This window comes from Zalophus californianus, chromosome 8 (genome assembly GCF_009762305.2).
Source record: "Zalophus californianus isolate mZalCal1 chromosome 8, mZalCal1.pri.v2, whole genome shotgun sequence".
Lineage (NCBI taxonomy): Eukaryota > Metazoa > Chordata > Mammalia > Carnivora > Otariidae > Zalophus > Zalophus californianus.
The window spans coordinates 86,862,039-86,872,615 of record NC_045602.1 but is presented as its reverse complement, the minus strand read 5'-3'; the positions used below and the strand labels follow the sequence as shown (position 1 = coordinate 86,872,615).

General features: G+C 40.6%; 1 pseudogene; it reads left to right on the top strand.

Moving 5' to 3' along the window:
- The first annotated feature begins 305 nt into the window (after positions 1 to 305).
- Positions 306 to 10,061, top strand: LOC113938442 (annotated as a pseudogene).
- The last annotated feature ends 516 nt before the right edge of the window (positions 10,062 to 10,577 follow it).

The window sequence follows — 10,577 nt, the reverse complement described above, 5'->3', positions numbered from 1 at the left end:
ATAATATCTTTTTAATTTTTTTGTATTTGCCATAAAAGTTGAATAATAAAAGTAAAACTTTATTTAAAGATGTCTATAATTATGCAACGGTGACCCTCTGGTAATAAGTATTTCTTCAAACAGTGCTGGCATTGTGAATAAGCAAAAAAACCCACATATTATCATTTGTCTTTTTTCTTTGCTGAACCAGAGCAGCACAGACTATAGAATGTGAGATTAGCTGCACACTCCTACTGATTGGCCTAATACTTATAACTGCACTCTTATTTTTTAATTGCATCGAGGGTCTTCTGGGAGCAGAAGGCATGACAGAGTTGGCAGTGCACAAGAGCTTGTGGTACTTGGCTCTGCACATGGCTGGGCATGAGGATGTTGGAGAGGGTGGGCCCCACGGCCCTGGAGCAGGGCCAGCGTTGTTGGTGACATCCCTGAACATCGCCAGCACCGCCTCCCCTCCATGAGCACCCTCCTGCAGCCCTAAGCGCTCAATAGGAGGTTCATCTGCTCCTCTCCTGACTGCAGCACCAATCACAGTAAGGCCTGGAAGCTAGAGGTGCACCTGCACAAGCACACTGGGAGACACCCTTTGTGTATGACCACCAAGGATGTGGCAAAGGGACTTTGTCAGGGACTACCATCTGAGCTGCCATGTCCTGATTCACAGGGACAGGGAAAGCCATTTACACAGCTAGTGGCTGTGACCACAGATTTAACACAAAATCAAACCTGAAGAAGCATTTTGAATGCAGACATGAAAATCAGCAAAAAACGATATCTATGCACTTTTGAAGGTTGTAAGAAGGCCTTTAAGAACACCAGGAGCTGAGAGACACTCTCCCAAGATGGTGGAGGAGTAGGAGACCTGGATTTCGTCTGGTCTCAGGAATTCAGCTGAATAGGGATCAAACCATTCTGGACACCTACGAACTCAACAGGAGATAGAAGAAAAGAACACCAACAACTCTCTGAACAGAAAAGCGACCGCTTACTAGAAGGTAGGACGTGCAGAGAAGTGAATCCGGGGCGATATTCGGGAGGATAGACAGTCGGGGAGGGGGCCTCTGTCGACCGCTTCTGGCAAGTGATAGAGCCGCAGAGCACAAAATCAGAACTTTTAGAAGTCGGCTCCGCTGAGGGATGTCGCTCCAGTGGCTAAGCTGGGGTGGAACCCTGGCGGGACAGTGTGGTCTCAGGACCCTCGGGGTCACAGAAAGAGCAGGGGTGCCTGAGTGCAGCAAATCTCCCAGGTATCAAAGCGGGGAAGCCGGCTGCAGAGACGGAGCCGAGGCACGGGCTCTCAGCTCAGGATTGCCATAAACCGTGATTCGTGGCCCAGTCGGGCCACTGCTCCTCCAGCAGGGACCCAACAAGCAGCAGATCCGGGGAGACTCTCCTTCCTCTTCTGGGAGGAGCAGTGCAGGAGCACACCACAAGGATCTGCTAGGTTTGGAGACTCCACACTGAGTCGGGTGCCAGAGATAGAAACGCTCGGTCACAGGCCGGGTGAGCACAGACTGTGGCCAGAGACTGGAGAGATGGGAGAGATTGACTGCTTTTCTTTGGGGGCGCACTGAGGAGTGGGAGCCCGGGTTATCGGCTCCTCCGAGCCGGAGATTGGAGGCCACCATTTTCACTCTCATCCTCCAAAGCTGAACAGAAAGCTTGCAGGGAACAAAAGCTCCCAAGAGCAAACCCGAGCAGATTACTTAGCCCGGACAGGCAAGGGCAGGGCAATTCTGCCTCTGGCAAAGACATTTGGGAACCACGGCAAAAGGCCCCTCCCCCAGAAGATCAACAAGAACAGCCAGCCAAGACCAAGTTTACCGATCAATGAGAACAGCAGAACTCCAGCGCTAGGGGAATACTGCACATAGAATTCATGGCTTTTTTACCATGATCCATTAGTCTTTCAAAGTTAGTTATTTAAACTGTTTTTTTCCCTTTTTCAACCTACATCTTATCAATCCTTTAAAAAATTTTTTTTTATTTTTCATTTTTAGAGTCATATTCTCTCTCTTCATAGTAGTTACCCTTATTTTTGGCATACATATATATAAGTTGTTCTCTCTTTAAAATTTTGAGATACAGTTTCTTCTAACAGATCAAAATACACCCTAAATCACTAGTGTATGGCTTTGTTCTAGTCTCCTGCCTGATCACATTCTTTCCCTTTTTTTTCCTTTTTTCCTTAAATCTTCTTTCTTTTTTCAAACAACTTATTATCTATCAATTCCTTCTATAAAATCTTTTATAATTTTTATCTTTAAAGTCATATTCCATCCCTTCATTGTATCAACCCTTAATTTGTACATATATGTCTTTCTTTCTTTAAAATTTTAGGAGGCACTTTCCTCTAACAGACCAAAATACACCCAAAATCTAGTGTGTGGCACTGATCTATGCACTAGCCTGATCATATTTGATCATATTCTGTTTTTTTTGTTTTGTTTTGTTCTGTTTTTGTTTGTTTTTATCTTTATCTTTTTCTTTTTTTTCCCTTTCTTTTTTCTTTCTTTCCCTTTCTTTTCCCCTGGTTTCAGGTCTTTTCTGATTTGTTTAGAGTATATTTTCTGGGGACGTTGTTAACCTGTTAGCATTTTGTTCTCTCATTCATCTATTCACTTCTGGACAAAATGACAAACGAAAAAAATCACCACAACAAAAAGAACAAGGGGTAGTACCGACTGCCAAGGACCTACTCAATATGGACATTAGTATGATATCGGACCTAGAGTTCAGAATCATGATTTTAAAGATACTAGATGGGCTTGAAAAAAGCATGGAGGTTATTAGAGAAACCCTTCCTGGAGAAATAAAAAAACTAAAATCTAACCAAGTCAAAATCAAAAAAGGCTATTAATCAGGTGCAATAAAAAATGGCACTAACTGCTAGGATAAATGAGGCAGAAGTGAGAATTAGCGATATAGAAGACCAAAAGATAGAAAGATGGAAAAAGAGAGATAAACAACTCCTGGAGCACAAGGTCAGAATTCGAGAGATAAGCAATACGATAAGATGAACAACATTAGAATAATTGGGATCCCAGAAGAAGAAGAAGAAAGAGAGAGAGGGGCAGGAGGTATATTGGAGCAAATTATAGCAGAGAACTTCCCTAACGTGGGGAAGGAAACAGGCATCAAAATCCAGGAGGCACAGAGAACCCCTCTCAAAATCAATAAAAATAGGTCAACACCCGACATCTAATAGTAAAATTTACGAGTCTCAGAGACAAAGAGAAAATCCTGAAAGGAGCTCGGGAGAAGAGATATGTAACCTACAATGGTAGAAATATTAGATTGGCAACAGACTTATCCACAGAGACCTGGCAGGCCAGAAAGGACTGGCATGATATCTTCAGAGCTCTAAATGAGAAAAATATGCAGCCAAGAATACTATATCCAATATTTCATTGAAAATTGAAGGAGAGATAAAAAGCTTCCAGGACAAACAAAAACTAAAGGAATTTGCAAACACAAAACCAGCCCTCCAAGAAATATTGAAAGGGGTCATCTAAGCAAAGAGAGAGCCTAAAAGCAGCAAAGATCAGAAAGGAACACAGACAATATACAGTAACAGTCACCTTACAGGCAATACAATGGCACTAAATTCATATCTTTCAATAGTTACCCTGAATGTAAATGGGCTAAATGCCCCAATCAAAAGACACAGGCTATCAGATTGGATTAAAAAAAAAACCCACCGATATGCTGTCTGCAAAGGACTCATTTTAAACCCAAAGACATCCGCACATTGAAAGTGAGGGGGTGGAAAACCATTTACCATGCTAATGGACACAAAGAGAAATCTGGGATGGCAATCCATATATCAGACAAATTAGATTTTAAACCAAAGATTGTAATAAGAGACGAGGAAGGATACTATATCCTACTTAAAGGGTCTATTCAAAAAGAAGATCTAGCAATTGTAAATATCTATCCCCCTAACGTGGGAGCAGCCAATTATATAAGGCAATGAATAACAAAAGCAAAGAAACACATTGACAACAATACAAAAATAGTGGGGGACTTTAACACCCCCCTGACTGAAATGGACAGATCATCTAAGCAAAAGATCAACAAGGAAATAAAGACTTTAAATGACACACTGGACCAAATGGACTTCACAGACATATTCAGAACATTCCAACCCAAAGCAACAGAATACACATTCTTCTCTAGTGCTCATGGAACATTCTCCAGAATAGATCATATCCTAGGTGACAAATCAGGTCTGAACCAGGACTAAAAGATTGGGATTATTCCCTGCATATTTTCAGACCACAGTGCTTTGAAACTAGAACTCAATCACGAGAGGAAAGTTGGCAGGAACTCAAATACATGGAGGCTAAAGAGCATCCTACTAAAGAATGAATGGGTCAACCAGGAAATTAAAGAAGAATTTAAAAATTTCATGGAAACCAATGAAAATGAAATCACAACTGTTCAAAATCTTTGGGATGCAGCAAAGGCTGTCCTAAGAGGAAAGTATATAGCAATACAAGCCTTTCTCAAGAAACAAGAAAGGTCTCACATACACAACCTAACCCTACACCTAAAGGAGCTAGAGAAAAAACAGCAAATAAAGCCTAAACCCAGCAGGAGAATAGAAATAATAAAGATCAGAACAGAAATCAATGAACTAGAAACCAAAAGAACAGTAGAACACATCAACGAAACTAGGAGCTGGTTCTTTGACAGAATTAAGAAGATTGATAAACCCCTGGCCAGACTGATCAAAAAGAAAAGAGAAATGACCCAAATCAACAAAATCATGAATGAAAGAGGAGAGATCACAACCAACACTAAAGAAATACAAACAATTATAAGAACATATTATGAGCAACTCTATGCCCCAAATTAGATAACCTGGAAGAAATGGATGCATTCCTAGAGATGTATCAACTACCAAAATTGAACCAGGAAGAAATAGAAAACCTAAACATACCTATAACCACTAAGGAAATTGAAGCAGTCATCAAAAATCTCCCAACAAACAAAAGCCCAGGGCCAGATGGCTTCCCAGGGGAATTCTACCAAACATTTCAAGAAGAATTAATACCTATTCTCCTGAAACTGTTCCAAAAAATAGAAATGGAAGGAAAACTTCCAAACTCATTTTATGAGGCCACCATTACCTTGATCCCAAAAGCAGACAAAGACCGCATCAAAAATAATTACAGATCAATATCCTTGATGAACATGGATGCAAAAATTCTCACCAAAATACTAGCCAATAGGATCCTACAGTACATTAAAAGATTATTCACCATGACCAATTGGGATTTATCCCTGGGCTGCAAGTTTGGTTCAAGATCTGCCAATCAATCAACGTGATTGAATATATTAACAAAAGAAAGAACAAGAATCATATGACCCTCTCAGTAGATGCAGAAAAAGCATTTGACAAAGTACAACATCCTTTCCTGATCAAAACTCTTCAGAGTATAGGGATAAAGGGTACATACCTCAATATCATAAAAACCATCTATGAAAAACCTACAGCGAATATCATTCTCAATGGGGAAAAGCTGAGAGCTTTTCCCCTAAGGTCAGGAACGTGGCGGGGATGTCCACTATCACCACTGTTACTCAACACAGTATTAGAATTCCTAACCACAGCAATCAGACAACAAAAAGAAATCAAAGGCATCCAAACCGACAAAGAGGAAGTCAAACTCTCACTCTTTGCAGGTGGTATGATACTTTATGTGGAAAACCCAAAAGACTCCACCCGAAAACTGCTAGAACTCATACAGCAATTCAGTAAAGTGGCAGGATATAAAATCAATGCACAGAAATCAGTGGCATTCCTATACACCAACAACAAGACAGAAGAGAGACAAATCAAGGAGTCGATCCCATTTACAAGTGCACCCAAAACCATAAGATACCTAGGAATAAATTTAACCAAAGAGGCAAAGGATCTGTACTCAGAAAACTATAAAATACTCATGAAAGAAATTGAGGAAGACACAAAGAAATGCAAAAATGTTCCATGCTCATGGATTGGAAGAATAAACACTGTGAAGATGTCAATGCTACCTAGAGCCATCTACATATTCAATGCAATCCCCATCAAAAGACCATCCACTTTTTTTCAAAAAAATGGAACTAATAATCCTAAAATTTGTATGGAACCAGAAGAGACCCCGAATAGCCAGAGGAGTGTTGAAAAAGAAAAGGAAAGCTTGTGGCATCACAATTCCGGACTTCCAGCTCTATTAAAAAGCTGTCATCATCAAGACAGTATGGTACTGGCACAAAAACAGACACATAGATCAATGGAACAGAAGAGAGAGCCCAGAACTCAACTCTATGGTCAACTTATCTTTGACAAAGCAGGAAAGAATGTCCGATAGAAAAAAGACAGTCTCTTCAACAAATGGTGTTGGGAAAATTGGACATCCACATGCAGAAGAATGAAACTGGACCATGTCCTTACACCACACACAAAAATAGACCCCAAATGGTTGAAAGACCTCAATGTGAGACAGGAATCCATCAAAATCCTAACGGAGAACAGAGGCAGCAACCTTTTCGACCTCAGCCACAGCAACTTCTTCCCAGAAACATTGTGAAAGGCAAGGAAAGCAAGGGCAAAAATGAACTCTTGGGATTTCATCAAGATAAAAAGCTTCTGCACAGCAAAAGAAACAGTCCACAAAACCAAAAGACAACCGACAAAATGGGAGAAAATATTTGCAATTGACATATCAGATAAAGGGCTAGTATCCAAAATTTATGAAGAACTTATCAAACTTAAACCTAAAGGACAAATAATCCAATTAAGAAATGGGCAGAAGTCATGAACAGACTTTTTTCCAAAGAAAACATGCAAATGGCCAACAGACACATGAAAAAGTGCTCAACATCGCTCGGCATCAGGGAAATCCAAATCAAAACCTCAATGAGATACCACCTCACACCAGTCAGAATGGCTAAAATTAACAAGTCAGGAAACGACAGATGTTTGCAGTGATGTGGAGAAAGCGGAACCCTCCTACACTGTTGGTGGGAATGTAAGCTGGTGCAACCACTTTGGAAAACAGTATGGAGGTTCCTCAAAAAGTTGGAAATAGAGCTACCATACGATCCAGCGATTGCACTACTGGGTATTTACCACAAAGCTACAAATGTAGGGATCCGAAGGGTATGTGCACCCCAATGTTTATAGCAGCAATATCCACAATAGCCAAACTGTGGAAAGAGCCATGATGTCCTTCGACAGATGAATATATAAAGAAGATGTGGTATATATTCACAAAGGAATATTATGCAGCCATCAAGAGGAATGAGATTTTGCCATTTCCAAGTACGTGGTTGGAACTGGAGGGTATTATGCTGAGTGAAATAAGTCAATCAGAGAAAGACATATACCTCACTGATATGAGGAATTCTTAATCTCAGTAAACAAACTGAGGGTTGCTGGAGTGGTGGGGTGGTGCGAGGGATGGGGTGGCTGGGTGATAGACATTGAGGAGGGTATGTGCTATGGTGAGCGCTCTGAATAGTGCAAGATGGTTGAATCACAGATCTGTACCTCTGAAACAAATAATGCAATATATGTTAAGAAACAAAAAGGAGATAGCAGGAGGGGAAGAATGAATGGGAGTAAATCAGAGGGGGAGATGAACCATGAGAGACGATGGACTCTGAAAAACAAACTGATGGTTCTAGACGGGAGGGGGGTGGGGCAATGGCTTAGCCTGGTGATGGTCATTGAGGAGGGCACATTCTGTGTGGAGCACTGGGCGGTATGCACAAACAATGAATCATGGAACACTACATCAAAAACTAATGATGTATGGTGATTAACATAAGAATAAAAAATTAAAGTATTAAAAAAAAAAGAAACACCAGCACCTGAGAATCCATCAGTGCCAAAATTCCAGTGCCAGTACCACAGACAAGTGTGCCCATGAAGGACATGGGAAATGCTTCACCTCACCCAGCAGGCTGAAACTACAAGGGAAGGTCCATAGGGCTGGATGTGTCAAACAGAATATTCCTTTGTGGCAAACATGGACAGAGCTTTTAAAACATGTGAAAGAAACCCATAAAGAGGACATAAAATGCCAAGTATGCTAGATTACGTTGACCCACAACTATATGGTCAATTAATCTGCGACAAAGCAGGAAAGAATGTCCAGTGGAAAAAAGGCAGTCTCTTCAACAAATGGTGCTGGGAAAACTGCACAGCAACATGCAGAAGAATGAAACTGAACCACTCTCTTACACCACACACAAAAATAAATTCAAAATGGATGAAAGACCTAAATGTGAGACAGGAAACCATCACGATCCTTGAGGAGAACACAGGCAGCAACCTCTGTGACCTCCACCGTAGCAACTTCTCCCTAGACACGTCTCCAGAGGTAAGAGAAACAAAGGAAAAATGAACTATTGGAACTTCATCAAAATAAAACACTTCTGTGTAGCAAAGGAAACAATCAACAAAACTGAAAGGCAACCTACAGAAGGGGAGAAGGTATTTGCAAATGACATAGCTGATAAAGGGTTAATACACAAAACCTATAAAGAACTTATCAAACGCAATGCCCAAAAAAACAAATAGTGCAGTTAAGAAATGGGAAGAAGACATGAACAGACATTTTTCCAATGAAGACATCTGGATGGCTAACAGACACGTGAAAAGATGTTCAACATCACTCATCATTAGGGAAATACAAATCAAAACTACAATGAGATAGCACATCACACCTGTTAAAATGGCTAAAATGAACAATTCAGGAAACAACAATTTTTGGCGAGGATGTGGAGAAAGGGGAACACTCTTATATTGTTGATGGGAATGCAAACTGGTGAAGCCAGTCTGGAAAACAGTGTGGAGGTTCCTCAAAAAGTTAAAAATAAAACTACCCTACAACCTGGCAATTGCAGTACTAGGTCTTTAACCAAAAGATAAAAAAATACTGATTTGAAGGGGCACATGCCCTCTGATGTTTATAACATTATCAACAATAGCCAAATTATCAACAATAGCCAAATGTGTCTATCAAATGATAAATGGATAAAGAAGATGTGCCACACACACACACACATGCAAATGTGTGTGTGTGTGTGAGTGTGTGTGTAATGGAATATTACTCAGTCATCAAAAGAATGGAATCTTGCCATTTGTGACAACATGGATGGAGCTAGAGTGCATTATGCTAAGAGAAATAAGTCAGTAAGGGAAAGACAAACACCATATGATTTCACTCAGATGTGGAACTTAAGAAACAAAACAGATGAACATAGAAGAAGGAAGAAAAAAAGAGAGGGAAGCAAACCTTAAGACACTCTTAACAATAGAGAACAAACTGAGGGTTGATGGAAGGGAAGTGGGTGGGGGATGGGCTAGATGGGTGATGGGGATTAAGGAGGACACTTGTGATGAGCACTGGGTTTTGTATGTAAGTGATGAATCACTGATATTCTACTCCTGAAACCAATATTATACTATAATTTAACTAACTAGAATTTAAATAAAAATTTGAAAAAAAAAAACAACACAAAGATTCCCCTAAGCAACATATGAAAACTCACGCCCCAGAAAAGGATGTTTGCCAGTGTCCAAGAGAAGGCTGTGGTGGAAACTGCACAACTGTGTTGAACCTCCAGAGCCACATTCTCTCTTTTCACTAGGAAAGGCTCCCATTTACATGTGAACATGCCGGCTGTGGCAAAACACGTGCAATGGGACAAAGTCTCACTAGGCATGCTGTTGTGTGCGACCCTGATGAGAAGAAAATGAAGCTTGAAGTAAAACCATCTTGTGAAGAATGGAGTTTGGCCCCTGGTCTCAGTGGATATATTCCTCCTACAGGAAACAAGAACAAGGCTTATCTGCACCCAAAGATGAACCGTCAGTGAACTGTACCGAGGACAAGGTGTCCCCGACAGTTGCAGTACTTACTCTCAACTCAACATCAAATTACTCAACCCAAAGGACTATAGACCAGCCAGCTCGGTTATTATCTCTCAGAAGCACATTTTTCTTTATTAAAATCAGTGATGCACAACAAGAAAAAGAAAGTACTTCAAATAAAAATAAGTGAGTCAGTATTACAAAAAGAACAGCCTTTTATTAAAAAAATAGTAATGATTCTTTCCCTTATTAGATGCTGTTGGGCTGTGACTAAGGCATAATTGGGACCCACTTGCCTGTTCTCTTCTCTCTCCCTCTCCTGGGTAGGTCATTGTATCTGGGGAATAATAACCTGGGGATGGATATGACTTTCATTTTTATACTAGTTAAGAGTCTACATCTTGTATATTACAAATGGAAATGCACAAGGTTTATTTTTTTAAGAGTTTATTTATTTATTTGAGAGATAGAGCAACACAGAGAGCACAAGCAGGCAGAGGGAGAGGCAGAAACAGACTCCCCGCTGAGCAAGGGGCCCAACATGGGGCTCTATCCCAGGACTCTGAGATCCTGACCTAAGCCGAAGGCAGTTGCTTAACCGACTGAGCCACCCAGGCACTCCATAATGTTTATTGTTATTGTTGTTATCGGCATTGGTGATTTAATTTCACTGAGGCTTCAACTCTTTCTCACAGTTCTCTGGCAT